Source organism: Leptonychotes weddellii, chromosome 5 (assembly GCF_054177405.1).
Source record: "Leptonychotes weddellii isolate Sample4059 chromosome 5, ASM5417740v2, whole genome shotgun sequence".
NCBI classification, from domain to species: domain Eukaryota; kingdom Metazoa; phylum Chordata; class Mammalia; order Carnivora; family Phocidae; genus Leptonychotes; species Leptonychotes weddellii.
Genome location: NC_138373.1, coordinates 132,550,083 through 132,560,029, shown reverse-complemented (window position 1 = coordinate 132,560,029; position 9,947 = coordinate 132,550,083). Strand labels below are relative to the sequence as shown.

Below are 9,947 nucleotides of genomic sequence, written 5' to 3'. Positions count from 1 at the left end.
CAGGTCTCTTTCACCAAGTTGGGAGTACTTAATAAGAAACCACAAGGAAGTCACGTAGGAGTTCAATGATGGGGGTAGTAATACCTGGTAATAATCCTTGTGGGAAGGTTTAAACAAGATGCTGCACTCTCCCTGCGGCTGCCAGGTCGTGCACTGGCCAAGGCTGGGTGCAGTCAAGATTCAGCTCCATCCATAACCCACCACCATGGCCAAGGAAGGCATTGCTGCTGAAGGTGTCGTGGACGTTAACACTGCTTTACAAGAGGTGATGAAGACCGCCCTCATCCATGACGGCTAGCACGTGGAATTCCCAAAGTTGCCAAAGCTTTAGACAAGTACCAAGCCCATCTTTGAGTGCTTGCATCCAACTGTGATGAGCCTATGTATGGGAAGTTGATGGAGGCCCTTTGTGCTGAACACCAAATCAACCTAATTAAGGTTGATGACAAGAAACCAGGGGAATGGGCAGGCCTCTGTAAAGCTGACCGAGAGGGAAAACCCGGTTGTGTTGTGGTTGAAGACTATGGCAAAGAGTCTCAGGCCAAGGCTGTCATCAAGGAATACTTCAAATGCAAGAAATGAAGAAATAAAAAACTTGGTTCCTTTTCCTCAGTAAATAAATAAGATGAGGCATGCAAAGCAGCAGCCCCTAGGGATACATGGTAAATACAAAATAAACAGTAGCTCTGTAGTTCTACAAATCATGAGAAATATGGCTTCCTTCCCCAAGAGTATTCATCAGTGGAGACCAGACATAAAATTGGCATGGCAAGCCGTAAGCGCTGGGATCACTTAACACCTCCCCTCTATACTTCTGGGCAGGACCAGCTTGGTTGGTGAATAAGCAAGTTTGGAAAAGAACAACCCTGGACTCCGTGAGCTCATGTTCTTTCGCATCGCCAGTGATAACATCTAAAAAACAACAGTAGTCACCTCCTACATATCCCCACAAAACCACTTAGATGTTTCTCACTGACAGATTTCATCTCTCTCTTAGGGTTCCTAAGTTCTTAAACTTTTAGGGTCAAGCTTCTGTTGCAGTCCTAAACTCTGCCTAGGCAGCCCTGTGGAGAGGTAAACAGTGCTTTCATAAATGGAGAGACAGTTTAGTGGGGAAACTACCCTTCTGGCCTTGGTAACCAGTCTTCCTGGAAAAATACCAGACCACTACAGAAAAACCCAATCCTGAATCTCCAACTTATAAGACATTTTGTTTCTTCTCTTTGAATTCTCCAGTCCCTTTCCAGTATACCACTGACCTAATCTTCCCTCTCCCCAAGCCCTAAAATCCTGCAGTGAATTAATAATAATAACAATAAACACCACCAATTACACTGTGATAAACTCTTGGCATACATTGTCCCATTCAGTTCTCATATTAGTTCGATGATGTAGGTATGAACATTATTCCTATTTTACGGGTGAGCTACTGAGGTTTAGGGAAGTTAATATTGTTCACCAAATCACTGGCAAATGGGGAATCCAGAACTTACACCCATCTCTGAATCCAAAGCTAGTACTTTTAATCTCTGTACCTAACACTTCGTGGGATCTTCCTCCACACTAACCTTCATTGTAACCTGGCCAGTTTGGAGGATGTCTTTGGCTATACTCATTTAAGTATATGCTTCTGTGTTTTAGTCTACATTCATATTTAGTTCAGTTTAGTGCTATGCTGAACTATGTAACAGACACAAAGAATTCTGCTCTTAGTTCTACTTAAAACTTAACTTTCTTTAACCAAGTGAGGTGGGTGTCCATTTGGATAGTAAATCCTGGCCTTATGTCCTTCTCCATATAAAATTAGTGGACATGTTAGTAAAGTACTGGGCATGAAGCATTCATTCCTTGGTTCTGTTAACTACTAAACTCCACGAAAAGCCCACCAAAATAACCTGTTGGTCAAGCAAAGCCAAGTTCATTGCTTATTACAGTAAGGGAGAGTACCATCTTGATAAAATTTCAGTGTGTCTCAGAAGGGGGATTCCAAGGTTGAATATTTATAAGGTTTAGGTGGTCTGGTTTAAGGTGGGATTTTCAGCGTGGGGGCCTGCTTGTGAATGGGCCAAGTTTGTGATATAGTAGCTTAAGATTGGTGAACTGAGCAAGGCTTAGGTTTTGAAGGAACTCTTGATAAGTAAACAACACTTTGATAAGCAATCTGGTTTTCACAGTTGAACTGTCTATTCTTCAGGTAAATGAATTCTCAAGATGCTCTTGAAACAAATATTTTGCAACTTTATCTCCTTGGGCAAGAACTTCCCATAATAGAAAGTTATGCTAAGGTAGCGAGTCCTATTTCATGTAGTTGCAAGCAGCTTTTGCTCGGTTCTTTATGTCTCCTATCTGTAAAAAGAGATGATTATAGCACTTACCTCACTGGGTTATTATGAGGTTTAATGAATTAATGGAGGTAAAGGACTTAGAAGGGTGCCTGGCGCGCACAGAAGGTGCTATGTATGTATTTATTATCATCTTTACAACCTAGTACATTTTAATTAGTCTTGCCAGACTGAGGAAGACTTTCAATCTAAATGGATTTTTGAGGATTTTTCTCTAATAAAGTCAGATTTATAGCAATGATAGTCATGCAACAGCTCTGCATTACCTTGATTTTGAAGTCATTCTGAATAAACTAAATACACAAAATGTACTTATATTGCCTTAGCTTTTATCTCTCCTGAATTTCAGATGTGTATTTCCTATTGAAACTTAGTTTTCCTACTCATCTTTCCCACTCTAACAGGATTGAAGACAAAATACAGTTGACCCTTGAACAGTGCGGGTTTGAACCTCACTGTCTACTCATATGAGATTTTTAAAAAATAAATACTGTACAGGACTGTAAAGGTATTTTCTCTTCCTAATGATTATCCTTTCTCTAGCATACTTCATTGTAAATATGGTATGTGATACATCTAACCTACAAAATATGTGTTCATTGAATGTTTTTACTGGTAAGGATTCTGATCAATAGCAGGCGATTAGTAGTTAAATTTGGGGTGGTCAAAAATTATACGTGGGTTTTCAACTGTGCAGGAATGTCATGCCCCTGACCCCCACGTTGTTCAAGAGTCAACTGTACTCTATGATTTCTTCTCCATCCTCCCACCCAGGCTCCTGCCCAAGGTCTCATTCATTCAGCAAATACTTGTTGAATACATTTGTGTTCCAGGGGCTATAACCAGCACAGGGAATAAAATGACGGGCAAAGCAGACATAGAACCTTCCCTCACAGAGCACACAGTCTCCTGGCAGAGATGGACCTTAATCCTATGTAAAGTTGCATTGCCACGAGTGCTCCTGGGGAAGGGATGATATAACACAGGTATATCGTGAGATCTGAGATTGCTTGCATCCATTCACCTTCAATGGGGACTAAGAGCTAAGGCCACCTATGTCAACATGGCTTGATTATCTGTTCTAGGAATGCTTGTCCAGGGAGCCAAGGCTATCTACTAGTAAAGACTCTTATTGTTTGCTTTAGGAACTTTCTAAAAACCAATGTATCTGAACTTCAGTTGCTCAAATAATTTCTCAGGACAATAGATCACTTAACTGGCAAACTGCTCATTCATCAAAAACCTGTTTACTTATCAAGGTTTCCTTCGAGACTCATCTTACCCTAAATTCACGAATCTTAAATGATTGTATCAAGAACTTTGCCTGATCTCAGTCAGATCCCCTTAAAACAAAGTTGTGTCTAGATCACAAAACCCTATAAATATCAGCTCCTGATTTCTGAGATATTTCTAAGTTTTACTTGATCAGCAGCTTATGCTGGTGGTCTTTTGGAGAGTCTACAGGCAATAATCATTGAAAACTGTTAGGTGCCATGAAATCAAAACACAGGAGCAGGAGTGAATAACAAGGGGCCTGATCTAGAATGAGTGGGGAAAGAGAACTCAGGGAACACTCCAGAGGAAATGATAGTGGAACTAAGAACTTAATATTGAGGAGGAAATAACTGGACAAAGAGTAGAGGAGGAAGAATGTTCTTGGCAAAGCCCTTGAGTTGGGAAAGAACTGCATTTTTTCTAGAATGGAAGGAAGGCTATTATGGCTAGAGTGAAGGATAGGAGGAAACCCTGGGATGTGGGGGCGCGGGCAGGGGGCGGGGTGCAGTCAGACCATAAGGACCTGGCATGATATGTTGAGGATTTGGACTTGAATCCCTGAAAGTAAAGGGAAACCACTGGAAGGCTTAAGGCAGAAAAGTAATATGTTCTGATTTGATACCTTAACAAGATCACTCTGGCTATTGTGGGGATAGTGGATTGTAAAGAAGCAAAAGTTGACGGGAGAGATGGTTAAGAGGTGCTATAAGACTCCAGAAGAAAACACTAAAGTGGATTTGACACTGGTATTATAATCCAAATTCATCCCATTTACATTGCCCCCTCCCCATTTAGGCTTCCACCAAAGCTTCTTAACTTGGTCCACACTAACCCGTCTACAACTGGCTCTCTGCTCGCAGTATCCTGTTCTATAAAATGGGGTAAGTGATAACACATATGCTGCTCACTTCACTCAATAAATAGTTTTGAATACCTGTTATATGCCCAGTATGTGCTAAGCCCCAGGAATTTACTCATGAACAAGGCAAGCATATACTCTGCCCCCCCAAAACCATAGGATCAAGTAAAATAATGCATATCAAAGCTCTTTGAAAACTAAAGCTTTAGGTATTGTATATATTTTTAATTTTCTATTATGATGTTTTGACATCTTAAAACAAAAACAAACAAACAAACAAAAACCCACCTTTCTGGCTGGGGACAGCCTGTCCCTTCCGAGGCCAGCCAATTCTTAGAGATAGCAAAGGACTCAGCTGGGAGCATGCCTTTGGTATACAAACTAACCAAGCCAGAGCCACACCTCCTCTATCTGGCCCTACATCCTAGGAGAAAAATACTCTTTTGCCTTAATCATCCCAGAGCCAGATGTTAGGCAACTAGAGACCACCCAAATAGTTTAGAGCCTGCTGAAGTTATTCAAACATTGTAGCCAATCCTAGACTGTTTACTTTGCCAGGCCTTTCCTTTCTCATGGAAAGCCCAAAAGGGCTCTAGCCTCAGCTTTCGCTTTGCTTCTGTCTTCTGCCGCCTGACCAAAACCTGGCACTCCCTCTGTGACCATATGTGGCCAGAGGTGAACTTGCTATACTCTAGACCTCCGAGTATAGTAAGTTCTGTTTTCTTGTGCCTTTCCTGTGTTTCTTTTTGTGACTATACTTGACTGACCATTGCATAAAAGAACACAGAACACTGCATTAGCACTCTTGATTTCAAGTGACAGAAACACAAATCAAATGACATGAACAAAAAGGTAATTTATTAGCTTATGTACCTGAAAAGTCTAGGGGTAGCCTGTTTTTAGGCATCTTTGGATCTAGGAGATCAAGCAATGACATCAGGGACCCATATCTTTCTCCATCTCTTACATAGGCTATTTCCACAATGGCAAACAAAATGGCCACTAGCAGTGCAAGAATGATCTTTCAGAAAGGGCCCATCTTTCATGGAGTTCCAAGAGGAAAGTTCAGGGTAGAATTCTGATTGGCCTAGCTTAGGTGATGTGCTTATCCTTGCAACCTGAGGCCAATGCCAACCTTGATGTGATATTCTGGCCAGGCCTGGATCATGTGCCCACTCCTGGAGGAAGGAATTGGGGTGGGGGGGGGGTCAGTCCTCCTGAAACATTTACCCTCAATGGTGTTTCCATTGGTTGATGTGGGAGAAATTTGGATCCCCAGTGGAACGTTTGCTGGGCCGAGAACCACAACAACATATGCCCAAAGCAAAGATGTTGCAAATAAATAGTAGGTTCTATAATTAGGACCCAAATATCTGATGCCTCTCTTGTGATAGCTTGTATTGCTCTCAACATAAATACAAGACAGGAAGGAAAAGGAAATATGAAGAGAATAAGAAAAATGGAATAAAAGCTAGAGGATGACACAGTGTGGGTCAAGCAGATGATTTTCAGGATGAGAGACCTGAAGATGTTTTTAGTCTGGAGGAGGTAGAGTTAAAAACACCAGAGAGAAAGGGAAAAAGTCAAGGAAGATAGAATAAAACATAGGAATAGGGTTTTAGTCTTAGGGAGCAACAGCTCATCTTTCGACATAGGAAGGAAAGAGGTTTTGATGGGTGTGGATGTACCATACTTAAAAATTGTCAAGTGTTGAACCTTGAAAAAGGTGTATTTTCACCTTGAAACATCTCTTGTGTAGGAATCGTCTTAATATTGTTTCACAATTTAATTGCAACATTTTTTTCCTTAGGGTTATGTGAAATAATGGTGCTTCTTACAATCAATCATCTCTTCGGGTTGTTGAAATTTGGCCAGTCATTATGCCAGTAATCTGAGGGCTTTCATGCTTGAGCACCTCCATGATCTCAGTTTTCTGAGCAAATGAAATAGGGGATGAGATGAAGTAGTTTTCTGATAGGGATGGGGCTGGAAGCTGGGCTCGGTCAGTACACTTGTGGCTGGGGATTGACTCTGAGCTCACCGGTGACTAGCAGCAGGGTGCTGGGTCAAGCTGCTTTCTCTCTCTCAATTCAGTTTTCTCATCTATAAAAGAAGAGTACCTAACCTCTGTGTTTGAGGTAAAGATTACGTGAAGTGAATGTAGGGGGAAAAAAAGAAAAATAACTTAGCACGTGGGCCTGGGCCATAGAATGTGTGAATAAAGGTTAGTTGTTGCTATTGTTCATATTATTTTTTGCTCAGTGAAGTGTGAACGTTTGGAATGGCCTGCCATGGCAGTGCTGAGAACCCACCTGAGAGGTGAGACAAGAGATCTACAGTCTGCGCATCGGTGGACGTTCCTCCAGCAGAACTCAGCTGAGCAGGTATAGGGGTGGTGACGACAGGTTGTACTGCCTGATGCTCCACTGGGCGAGAGCAGCAACATGCCAGTCATGCCACTGCTGCTGGGCCTTTGTCTTTCCTGTTCTCTTGCCAGGAACGCCTTTTCCCCACAGCCACATGGCCTTCTCACTTCACTCAGACTTTTCCTCAAATGTCCCTTCTCCAGGAATGCCTCCGTCACCACCCTTCCCTGAGTAGGGACCTCCACCCCACCCTGCTTGATATTTTCATTAGCACATGATGGCACCAGGGGAGGAAAAAAAAAAAAGCTTACTTCCACCCTTCTAGGTCCTGTAACAAAAGACAGATTAGTAAGAGGAAAACAAACAGAAGTTTATTAACGTGTATATCTCACACATACAGGAGACACTCAGGGAAGAGAAACTCAAAGAGGTGGTTTGGAATTTGGGCTTAAACACCTTCCTCAGCTAACACAAAGGAAGAAAGATATGGAGGCGGGTGTGGCAAGTTATGGGAAAGGGACCAGGAAAAGTATGGTAAACAAGGGTAGGTTTTGTTATGCAGATTATGTTGGTGCTCTCTGCCTGGATGAGAGTCTCTTGTGATTTAGAATCTTGTGATTTCATCCTTCTCTTCCTGGATCAGAGGAGACAGCCTTACAAATGGCGATGTATTTTATAAATGCAAATTTTCCTTATAAGAAGATAGCTTCTATTCTGTTTTCAGTTTCTTCTGTATCGCTGTTTTTCAAAACGATCAGCTCAAAATAGTCCTTATGCCAAAGAGGCATATTTTGGGGCATATTCTGGTCACCTAAAGTCATATTTTGGGGTGGCATATTCTGGTATCCTACAGCACCTAACATTATAGTACATTTTTACTTGTTTATGTATTTATTGCCTGCCTTCCTGGCAAGTAAGGAGGCAGTTACTTAGTTGTGCTCCTTGTTCTATCTCCAATGTCTGGTACGGAATGGACACATAGATAATGGTTGAACAAACGAATGAATACATGAATGAATGAAAGGGATGATTGCAGTAATTATCAGAAGTTGAGTTTTCAGTGGAAGAAAATGAAGCCAGAAGGCCGTTGACATACACGCACTCATTCATTCAAAATTATTGTTTGAGCACCTACACCGGGCCTACTCTGTTCTAGGTGCCGGAGACAGATCAATGAAGAAAACAGAAAAAAGTTGCATTCTCCAGAGTTTCTATTCTACTGAGGGAGAGAGAAAACAAGCAAGATCAATAATTAATTATGCACTGTGTTAGAAAGGAAAAGTAGAGTAGGGCAAGTGGAATCTAGAATGCAGGGGAAAGAGTGAGAGGTTACAATTTTAAACTGAGTCGTCAGGGGAGACTTGACTGAGATAGTCCCGTTTCGGCACAGACTGGAAGTTGATCGTAGAGTGCATCGTGAAGCTACGTGAGTGGAGTTTTTTTAAACAGAAGGTCCAGCTATTGCAAGGGACCAGAGGCAGAAGCACACCCGTAGTGTATGAAGAATAGCCAGGAAGCAAGACAGAGAGGTGGCCTGGAAATGAGGAGGGTACAGACACTGTTCAGGGCGCTGGCAGCTTGTAAGGACTTGGGATGTGATTCTGAGCAATGGAAAACCAGGCAGAATTTTAGGTAGTAGAATAAGATGGTCAGGATTTTGTTTTAAACAAGGTGAGAGGTAATTATCTTCGTTTTATAACTAAGAAAACTGAAGTTCAGAGGGCAAGGTCATTTACTCAAAATCACAGAGCAAGTGGCCATACTGGGACTGGAACCCAAGACCGCCTACAATCGTGTTCTTGGGTAACACATGCGCTGTCTCCCCCACAGGATGCATAGAGCATTGGTGCCTCAACCACCAGGAGAGCAACAGTCTATCTCTCTGTGGGACCTGAGGGTCGACAAGAACTATGTGCTACGGTCTTTCTTTGTGAGTGTGTCCTTCCAGCCTAAAGAGAGCCACTTCCGTTGCCCACCCCTCTCCCTGCTGTGTAATATAAAGGAATAAGAAGAATGGCACCAAGGCACGGTCAGCCCCAGCCCCAAACTCAAGGAAACTCTGTCCTTGAAATGACAACTCCTGCCACTCACACGCACTTGGTGAAGGAAACGGCTTCACTCCCCGCCCCTGATCTTTTGTGCCACATTTGCACCTTGCGATCCCAGGTACACGCAGTCATGACCCTAGGGTAGCCCACCCATTGGCTAGGCTATGATAAACTACTGTAGCCCCATAACATTCTGTAACCCATGGGAACTGGCAAATTCTAAGAGATGGTTTGATAGTAATGTGAACAGGAGCAAATGCATAAGCAGAGGACGCTGTTGGGTAGAGAGAGGGAGCAAAGAGCTGAGTACAGCAGATATGCCGAGGCAGTGCTGGTCCAGGCTGGTGTTGCCTCCTTTCCTGAGCTCACTGCTCTCTGAGGTAATGGATGCACTCATACACAAGTGTCCCCGCCTTTCCTGAAGTAACTAAAAAACCAATCAAGCCAAGATAAAGCAAGTTCGCAGGTCACTCTTGATGTGTTCGAAGGATACTGCCTTCCGCTCGCTACTCAGGGCACAGCTGAGTCTCCGTCTCCACCTGCCTGGCCAGCCCTGGGGCTGTCTGCTTTGTGGGTGCTGGAGAGCTGGACCCCAGGCTGGAGTCAAGGCCAATTGCCCTGACTTACATCGGTGGGATTCTAGATGATGCCTCCCTTTCCTTACTTGGAAGGTGATGTTCTCACCATGAAAAGCATTTCACCAAAACCCTCTTTTTTCTACCAGGTATCTTCCTCTTGTTTTTACTATGACCACTAACCTAGTCTGCAACTAAGGATCCTAAAATAATCTTAGCAAGTTAAAACCATCATCCAATATTCAGTTGAATCCAATAAACACTAAGTGAACATCTATCATATGCTGGATATGGAGACCAACTATATATAAGGCAGATAAGATCTCAGGGAGCATTAGTCTATCAAAAAAAAAAAAATCACCAAACTTGTAGTCTTATTTTGAGTCCAGTGGCACAGTTCGGTTGCATATAGAGTTTTGCTCTGAGAAACATAGAAAGGTAATGGTTTCTTCCTTGTGAGCTTAAGAACTTGAAGTTGGTCA

The 9,947-nt window shown here is 42.6% G+C and overlaps 1 pseudogene; it reads left to right on the top strand.

Annotated features, from left to right (window-relative positions):
* Window positions 1-205: 205 nt before the first annotated feature.
* On the top strand, window positions 206-711 carry LOC102744791 (small ribosomal subunit protein eS12 pseudogene; annotated as a pseudogene).
* Window positions 712-9,947: the final 9,236 nt, after the last annotated feature.